This window comes from Sapajus apella, unplaced genomic scaffold, assembly GCF_009761245.1.
Source record: "Sapajus apella isolate SASKATOON/1434 unplaced genomic scaffold, GSC_monkey_1.0 scaffold2, whole genome shotgun sequence".
NCBI lineage: Eukaryota > Metazoa > Chordata > Mammalia > Primates > Cebidae > Sapajus > Sapajus apella.
This window is the reverse complement of record NW_022436942.1, coordinates 79,969,450-79,977,248: the sequence shown is the minus strand read 5'-3', so window position 1 is coordinate 79,977,248 and position 7,799 is coordinate 79,969,450. Positions and strand designations below refer to the sequence as shown.

At 45.1% G+C, this 7,799-nt stretch overlaps 1 pseudogene across 1 annotated transcript; it reads left to right on the top strand.

The window, feature by feature from the left end:
* The first annotated feature begins 3,812 nt into the window (after positions 1–3,812).
* On the top strand, positions 3,813–4,780 carry LOC116526110 (annotated as a pseudogene). The gene has a single exon (XR_004257974.1). The product of XR_004257974.1 is annotated as a ferritin heavy chain pseudogene (transcript).
* Positions 4,781–7,799: the final 3,019 nt, after the last annotated feature.

Sequence of the window (7,799 nt, the reverse complement as noted above, 5' to 3'; positions counted from 1 at the left end):
CCTCGGCCTCCCAAAGTGCTGGGATTACAGGCGTGAGCCACCGCGCCCGGCCCCTGGAGACATTTAAGACTCCCAATACAATATGTCATGAAGAGAATGAACCAATGTTGTTGTGAAGATTCTAAAACCAGCTAAATCACTTGAATGGTGAAAACAGAAAAAGGGCCAGGTGAGGTGGCTCGGGCCTGTAATCCCAGCACTGTGGGAGGGTGAGGTGGGCAGATCACCTGAGGTCGGGTGTTTGAGACCAGTCTGACCAACATGGAGAAACCAAATCTCTGCTAAAAACACAAAATTATGTCAGCCAATGATAGTCCCCTCCACAGTTTAAAAAAAAAAAAAGAAAAGAAAAAGAAAAAAGAAAAATGCAAAATTAGCTGGGCGTGGTGCCGCATACCTGTAATCCCAGCTTGTTGGGAGGCTGAGGCAGGAGAATTGCTTGAACCTGGGAGGCGGAGGTTGCGGTGAGCCGAGATTGTGTCATTGCACTCCAGCCTGGGTAATAAGAGCAAAACTCCGTCTCAAAAAAAAAAGAGAAAGAAAAAACCAAAAATGATTCATTTCACTGGGACCACGAAAACACAGGGCCTTGAAGGAAGAATATAATGTTAGCAAGCAGAGGATTTGGGAAGCAGATACCCCTTCACCTCTGCTTACAGCTTGCAATCTAAACAGGTCCTTCGGCCCCAAGCTGCCTCTGGGCAGGGGAGGCTGGCCCTGCCTCCAAGGGAGAGCCAGGCAAGTGCCATGGAAAGGCCAGCCAGGTGGTCAGGTTGCAAATCTGAGGGACGCTTCTCTCTGTTGGGTCAGGATTCCATGTGCATTATTCACGAGCCCCTCTGTAGATGGCACTGGCCAGCCACCCCGATCTGAGCAGCCATTCAGGTGCCAGGTATCAGGTTTGACTAGGCTGCTGCCCTGTCCCGGTTCTTGCCCAAAGCACTTTACTTATTTTTTTTTATTTACTGAGACAGAATCTTGCTCTGTCACCCAGGCTGGAGTGTAGTGGCGTGATCTCAGCTCACTGCGACCTCCGCCTCCTGGGTTCAAGCAATTTTCCTGCCTTAACTTCCTGAGTAGCTGGGATTACAAACATGTGCCATCTTGCCCAGCTAATTTTTGTATTTTTAGTAGAGATGGGTTTTACCACGTTGGCCAGGCTGGTCTTGAACTCCTGACCTCAGTTGATTTGCCTGCCTTGGCTTCCCAAAGTGCTGGGATTATAGGCGTGAGTCACAGCACCTGGCCCCCAAAGCACTTTCAGATGCACTCCTCAGCAGCCTGAGGCTGGACCTGGCTCTCTGGGGACTGTGGTTATGCTGAATGAGAAAGTGTGGTGAGAAACTACCCTCATCACCCTCACCCCCACCGCCACGGAGAACCTCCCCTATTTGCTCTTTGAAAGACACTACTTAGGGACTACCAGCCTGCAGATTTGCTCAACCAGCTAGGGACAGTCCCAAAAGGAGCAAACACACACTACGTGCCAGGCACTCTTCTCTACACTGTGTGTGTGTGTATACATGCATTATCTTCATAACAGTCTTATGACATAAGACCTTTATTATAACTATTTTACAGCTAAGTACTCTAAGGCATGATTTCTCCTACTGTTGTTTGTTTTTTTTTGTTTGTTTGTTTGTTTTTTCTTTTTTTTTGAGACAAGGTCTCTCTGTTATCCAAGCTGGAGTGCAGTGGTACGATCACGGCTCACTGCAGCCTCCACCACCCAGACTTGAGGAATCCTCTCCCCTCAGCCTCCCGAGTAGCTGGGACTACAGGTGTGCCACCATGCCTGGCTGACTCGTTTATTTTTTGTAGAGACAGGGTCTCGCTATGTTGCCCAGGCTAGTCTCAAACTCCTGGCCCAAGTGATCCTCCTGTCTCAGCCTCCCAAAGTGCTGGGATTACAGGTGTGAGGCACCGTGCCCAGCCTCTCTGCCTTTTATTGTGCCCATGAATCACCACCTGGGGATCTTGCTAAAATCCAGATTCTGATTCAGTAGGTTCTAGGAGAGGCCCAGGATCCTGTAATTCTACAAGTTACCAGCAGGTGCAGAGAGGTGAAGGAATTTACCCAAGATCATGTAGCTACTATTAATAGCAGCTGTGCTACTTATGCGTTGCAAAATGCCAAGAGCCAATTCTAAAAACAAGGGCACCTGTCCAAAGAGAAGTTAAAATTCCTTGGACTTTTCCTTCTTCTACTTCCAACAAATGTCCTTGCTCAAAATAGTCCCAAAAATTATAGCTAGCAATTTGTCCAAAGATGTTGACAGCAGCACTTTTCAGATCAGCCACACAATGGATAAATCCTCAATACCCACAATAGGGAAACAGTTTGCTGAGCTATAGTCTATATCATATCATGCCACACAGCTGTTAAAATGATAATTATGGGAATTAAATGGATACCTGTAAACAGCTACGATAAGTCGTTTAGTTAAAAAAAAAAAAAGTGGGACCAAAAATAATGTGTACAACTGATTAAAGTTATAGGATCAGGTTATCCCAGCACTTTGGGAGGCCAGGCAGGAGGACCACTTGAGCCCAGGGGTTTGAGAGCAGCCTGGGCAACATGGCAAAACCCTGTCCCTACAAAAAATACAAAAATTACCTGGGTATGGTGGTGCATGCTTGTAGTTCCAGCTACTTGGGAGGCTGAGGCAGGAGAATCACTTGAAACTGGGAGGTAAAGGTTGCAGTGAGCCAAGATAGTGCCACTGCACTCCAGTCTGGGTAACGGAGTGAGACCTTGTCTCAAAAAAAGTTATGAGGCCGGGTGCGGTGGCTCACACCTGTAATCCCAGCACTTTGGGAGTCCGAGGCGGGTGGATCATGTAGGGTCAAGAGATCGAGACCATCCTGGCCAACATGGTGAAACTCCGTCTCTACTAAAAATACAAAAATTAGCCGGGTGTTTGGCACACACCTGTAGTCCCAGCTACTCGGGAGGCTGAGGCGGAAGAATCACTTGAACCTGGGCAGTGGAGGTTGCAGTGAGCCAAGACTGTGCCACTGCGCTCCAACCTGGCCAAAGAGCAAGACTCCGTATCAAAAAAAAAAAAAAAAAAAAAAAAGTTATATGATCATTCACGTGCCCTGCAAAAGATTGGGTAAATTTAGTGTAACATAAATGGTTTATCATGTAAATTAATGGAATTTTTATTGCAGGATTGTTCAGGTTTTTAGTAGAAATTCAAAACCACTACCTTGTCGATCACAGGTTTATAATGTAAAAAGCAGATATTATCTAATAAATTTCATTTGATTTATGTTAACTGTTCAAATATCAAAATGTCCTTTATGTCCTTATGTAGTGATTTGCATCTGGAGGAGTAAGTTCAGATTGGACAGAGACTATGTGATTTGCTTAGCTAAGGAAGGCAGACTTGAGTTCAAATTCCAGCTCAAGGCCAGGCAGGTGGCTCACACCTGTAATACCAGCACTTCAGGAGGCCAAGGCAGGTGGATTACCTGAAATCAGGAGTTTGCGACCATCCTGGTCAACACGGTGAAACCCCATCTCTACTAAAAATACAAAAATTAGCTGGACTTAGTGGCACGCGCCTGTAGTCCCAGCTACTCGGGAGGCTGAGGCAGGAGAGTCGCTTGTACCCAAGAGGTGGAGGTTGCAGTGAGCCAAGATCATGCCACTGCACTCCAGCCTGGGCAAAAAAGAAAAAAAAAAAAAAAAAATCCCAGTTGTAGTGCTTGCAGGAGAATATTTGATTTACCTGCCCCTGTAAGAAAGACATTAAATCCTCCTTGTGGGATTGTTCCCAGGATGAAATATAATAACGTCGGTAGGCAAAGTGCCTGGCATAATGTCAGCACTAGGTATTTGTGTTTTCCTAAAAATAAATGTTTTGGAGACGTTCTTCGCTGAGAATCGCCACAGTTTTCTGCTTCAGCAGTGCTTGGCCGGAACCCAGCGCTCGTCCCCAACCCTGACCGGCCGCCCACAGCCAGCCCTCCCGTCACCTCCACACCACGCTGGGCCCTCGGACCGCCCCAAGGCCCCTGCCGCCGCTCCAGCGCTGCGCAGCCACTGCCGCCGCCGCCTCTCCTTGGCCACCGTCATGACGACCGCGTCCCCCTCGCAGGTGCGCCAGAACTACCACCAGGATTCAGAGGCCGCCATCAACCGCCAGATCAACCTGGAGCTCTACGTCTACCTGTCCATGTCTTACTACCTTGACTGCGATGATGCGGCTTTGAAGAACGTTGCCAAATACTTTCTTCACCAATCTCAAGAGGAGAGGGAACATGCGGAGAAAGTGGTAAAGCTGCAGAACCAATGAGGTGGCCGACCCTTCCTTCAGGATATCAAGAAACCAGACCATGATGACTGGGAGAGCGGGCTGAATGCGATGGAGTGTGCATTACATTTGGAAAAAAATGTGAATCAGTCACTACTGGAACTGCACAAACTGGCCACTGACAAACATGACCCCCATTTGTGTGACTTCATTGAGACACACTACTTGAATGAGCAGGTGAAATCCATCAAAGAATTGGGTGACCACGTGGCCAACTTGCGCTAGATGGGAGCACCCCAATCTGGCTTGGCAGAATACCTCTTTGACAAGCACACCCTGGGAGACAGTGATAATGAAAGCTAAGCCTTAGGCTAATTTCCCCATAGCCACGGGGTGACTTCCCTGGTCACCAAGGCAGTGCATGCATACTGGGGTTTCCTTTACCTTTTCTGTAAGTTGTACCAAAACATCCACTTAAGTTCTTTGTACCATTCCTTCAAATAAAGAAATTTGGTACTCTCCCAAAAATAAAATAAATGTTTTGGAAAGGTGTGGTGGCTCACGCCTGTAATCCTAGCACTTTGAGAGGCCGAGGCAGGTGGATCACTTGAGGTCAGAAGTTCAAGACCAGCCTGGCCAACATGGTGAAACCCCATGTCTACTAAAAATACAACAATTAGCCAGGCGTGATAGCACATGCCTGTAATTCCAGCTACTTCGGAGGCTGAGGCAGGAGACTTGCTTGAACCCAGGAGGCAGAGGTTGCAGTGAACAAAGATCACACCACTGCACTCCAGTCTGGGCGACACGGCAAGATTCTGTCTCAAAAAACAAAACAAAACATCTTTAGTAAGATATCATTTACATACCATAAAAATTACCCTTTTACGACTGGGCGCGGTGGCTCACGCCTGTAATCCCAGCACCTTGGGAGGCCAAGGTAGGAGGATCACTTGAGGTCAGGAGTTTGAGACCAGCCTATACAATATGGTGAAACACTGTCTCTACAAAAATACAAAAATTAGCCAGGCATGGTGGTGGGCGCCTGTAATCTCGGCTACTTGGGAAACTGAGCAGAAGAGTCCTTTGAACCCAAGAGGCAGAGGTTGTGATGAGCCGAGATCAGGCCACTGCATGGGCAACAGTGAGCTCTGTCTCAAAAAAATAAAATGAAAGTTCTCCATGAAGCCCTACTTACCAAATTATTTTCTATTATGGCAGATAAGGCTGGGAAATTTACAAGAAATGTTTTCCAAAGACTAGGTAAATGGCTGGCTGCGGCTTACGTTTTTGTTTTGATTTGCTTTTTGGGCTACAAGATTAAATCTTGTTTTATTCCGCCACCTGCTGGCAACATCTTGAAATTTGTTTTATCCAACAAAAGGAAAAGGTTTGTTCAACAAAGATATATTAACCAATATTATTTTTCCATTTTCCTCACAATCTGAAAACCTGCCACTCAAAGAAAAACTCACTGATATGATCAGATGTTGTAGACATTTATCCTTATTCATCCTTAATCAGGCAAAACATTTGCTTTCCAAATTTTCTTTCTTTTTTTTTTTTTTTTTAAAAAAAAAAAAAAAAAAAAAAAAAAAGAACGAAGGAGAGGAAGAAAGAGGAAGAGGAAGAGAGAGAGAGAACGGGGGTGTTGCTTTATTGCCCGGGCTAGCATGCAGTCTAAAAATGGGTATGCCTATAATTGTGCTTAATAATAGAGACATGAAAAAAAAAATGAGGGAAGAAAATAACAAACAAGCAGCCAACCAATATTTCATTGAAATCTGTAAATAGATGTGATGTGGTACTGATAAGAGTGTATATTTTGTGTATTTAAAGTGGAGAGTTCTATAAATGTTATTAAGTTTACTTGTTCCTGATCTGAGTTCAATGCTTTCCAAATTTTCAACAGTAATAATGTGAAATGGTAATAATCTTTTCATTGTGACATAGAATAGGCATACAAAAAAGTGCACAAAGTGTATAGATGTAATTTAAGTAATAATTACAAAGTCAACCTGTGTAACTATGACCTAAGTCAAGAATAAGACATTGCCATTGTTCTTTTTTTTTGAGATGGAGTTTCGCTCTTGTTGCCCAGGGTGGAGTGCAGTGGCGTGATCTTGGCTCATTGCAACCTCTGCCTCTTGGGTTCAAAGGACTCTTCTGCTCAGTCTCCCAAGTAGCCGAGATTACAGGCACCCACCACCATGCCCGGCTAATTTTTGTATTTTTGTGGAGATGATGTTTCACCATATTGGCTAGGCTGGTCTCAAACTCCTGACCTCAAGTGATCCACCCACCTTGGCCTCCCAAGGTGCTGGGATCACAGTCGTGAGCCACCATGCCTGGACATGCCATCGCTCTAAATGACCCATATCTTTCTTCTCCAATCCTGGCTTTCTCTCTCTTCCCCTCAAATGATTATCCTGATTTGGGGAATAATCATTTGAGTATATACTGCTTTTGTAACCAGAAAATAACTAAAGTATTAATTTGTTGAGAAACATGAAGTTTACCCTGCCCCCATGGCACCCTTGTGGAGAATACCTTTTAGTTTGCAATTAGTGGTAAGTGGGTTAACAGCTGCCTACCTGGAATATTTTTGAGTTATGACTAAATACAGAACACCTGTTTATTAATAATAATCACCCGCTAAGAGAGAATAAATAAGTGGATCAGAATCTGCTGGGGGCCTTCAGCCTGGAATGCTGGCAGCCCCTGAGGCTCTCGGCTCGATAGGCTGCTGGCGCCCTGGATAGACCCACTCTGCTGTTCTATCTGGGGGTCTGCCTCTCATTGCCTTCAGCGCCACCTGGGTGGGGGTCTCCCCAGCCAAGCTGGTACTTGGTATTAATTGTTCAAATTAATAATATAAAAATTTTGATGTGGCTATTTAATCTGGAAATTTACATGGCTATTTCTGCATTTAACAAAGATACACTGAGTTCAACATCATTAATTATTACAGAAATGCAAATCAGATCAGAGTGAGATACCACTTCTCACCCACTAGAACAGCTAAAATTAAAAAGACAATCATAAATGTCAAAGATGTGGAGAAATTAAGACCCTCACTTATCACCGATGGGAATGAGAAATGGTGCAGCCACTTTGGAAGACAGTTTGGTAGTTCCTCAAAATAGGAAACACAGAGTTATCATATGACCCAGCAATTCACTCATGGGTGCAGTACCAAGGGAAATGAAACATTATGTCCACACAAAAACTTGTACTCAAAAAATACTGGCAGGATATGGTGGCTCAGGCTTGTAATTTCAGCACTTCGGGAGACCGAGGCAGGTGGTCAACAGTTCGAGACCATCCTGGCCAACATGGTTAAACCTCGTCTCTACTAAAAATATAAAGATTAGCTGGGCTTGGTGGCCCATGCCTATAATTCCAGCTACTCAGGAGGCTGAGGCAGGAGAATCGACTGAACCCAGGAGGTGGAAGTTGCAATGAGCCGAGATAGCGCCAGCCTGGGTGACATTAGCTAAGATCCGATCCCCTCTTTACCCTTTTTTTTTTTTTTTT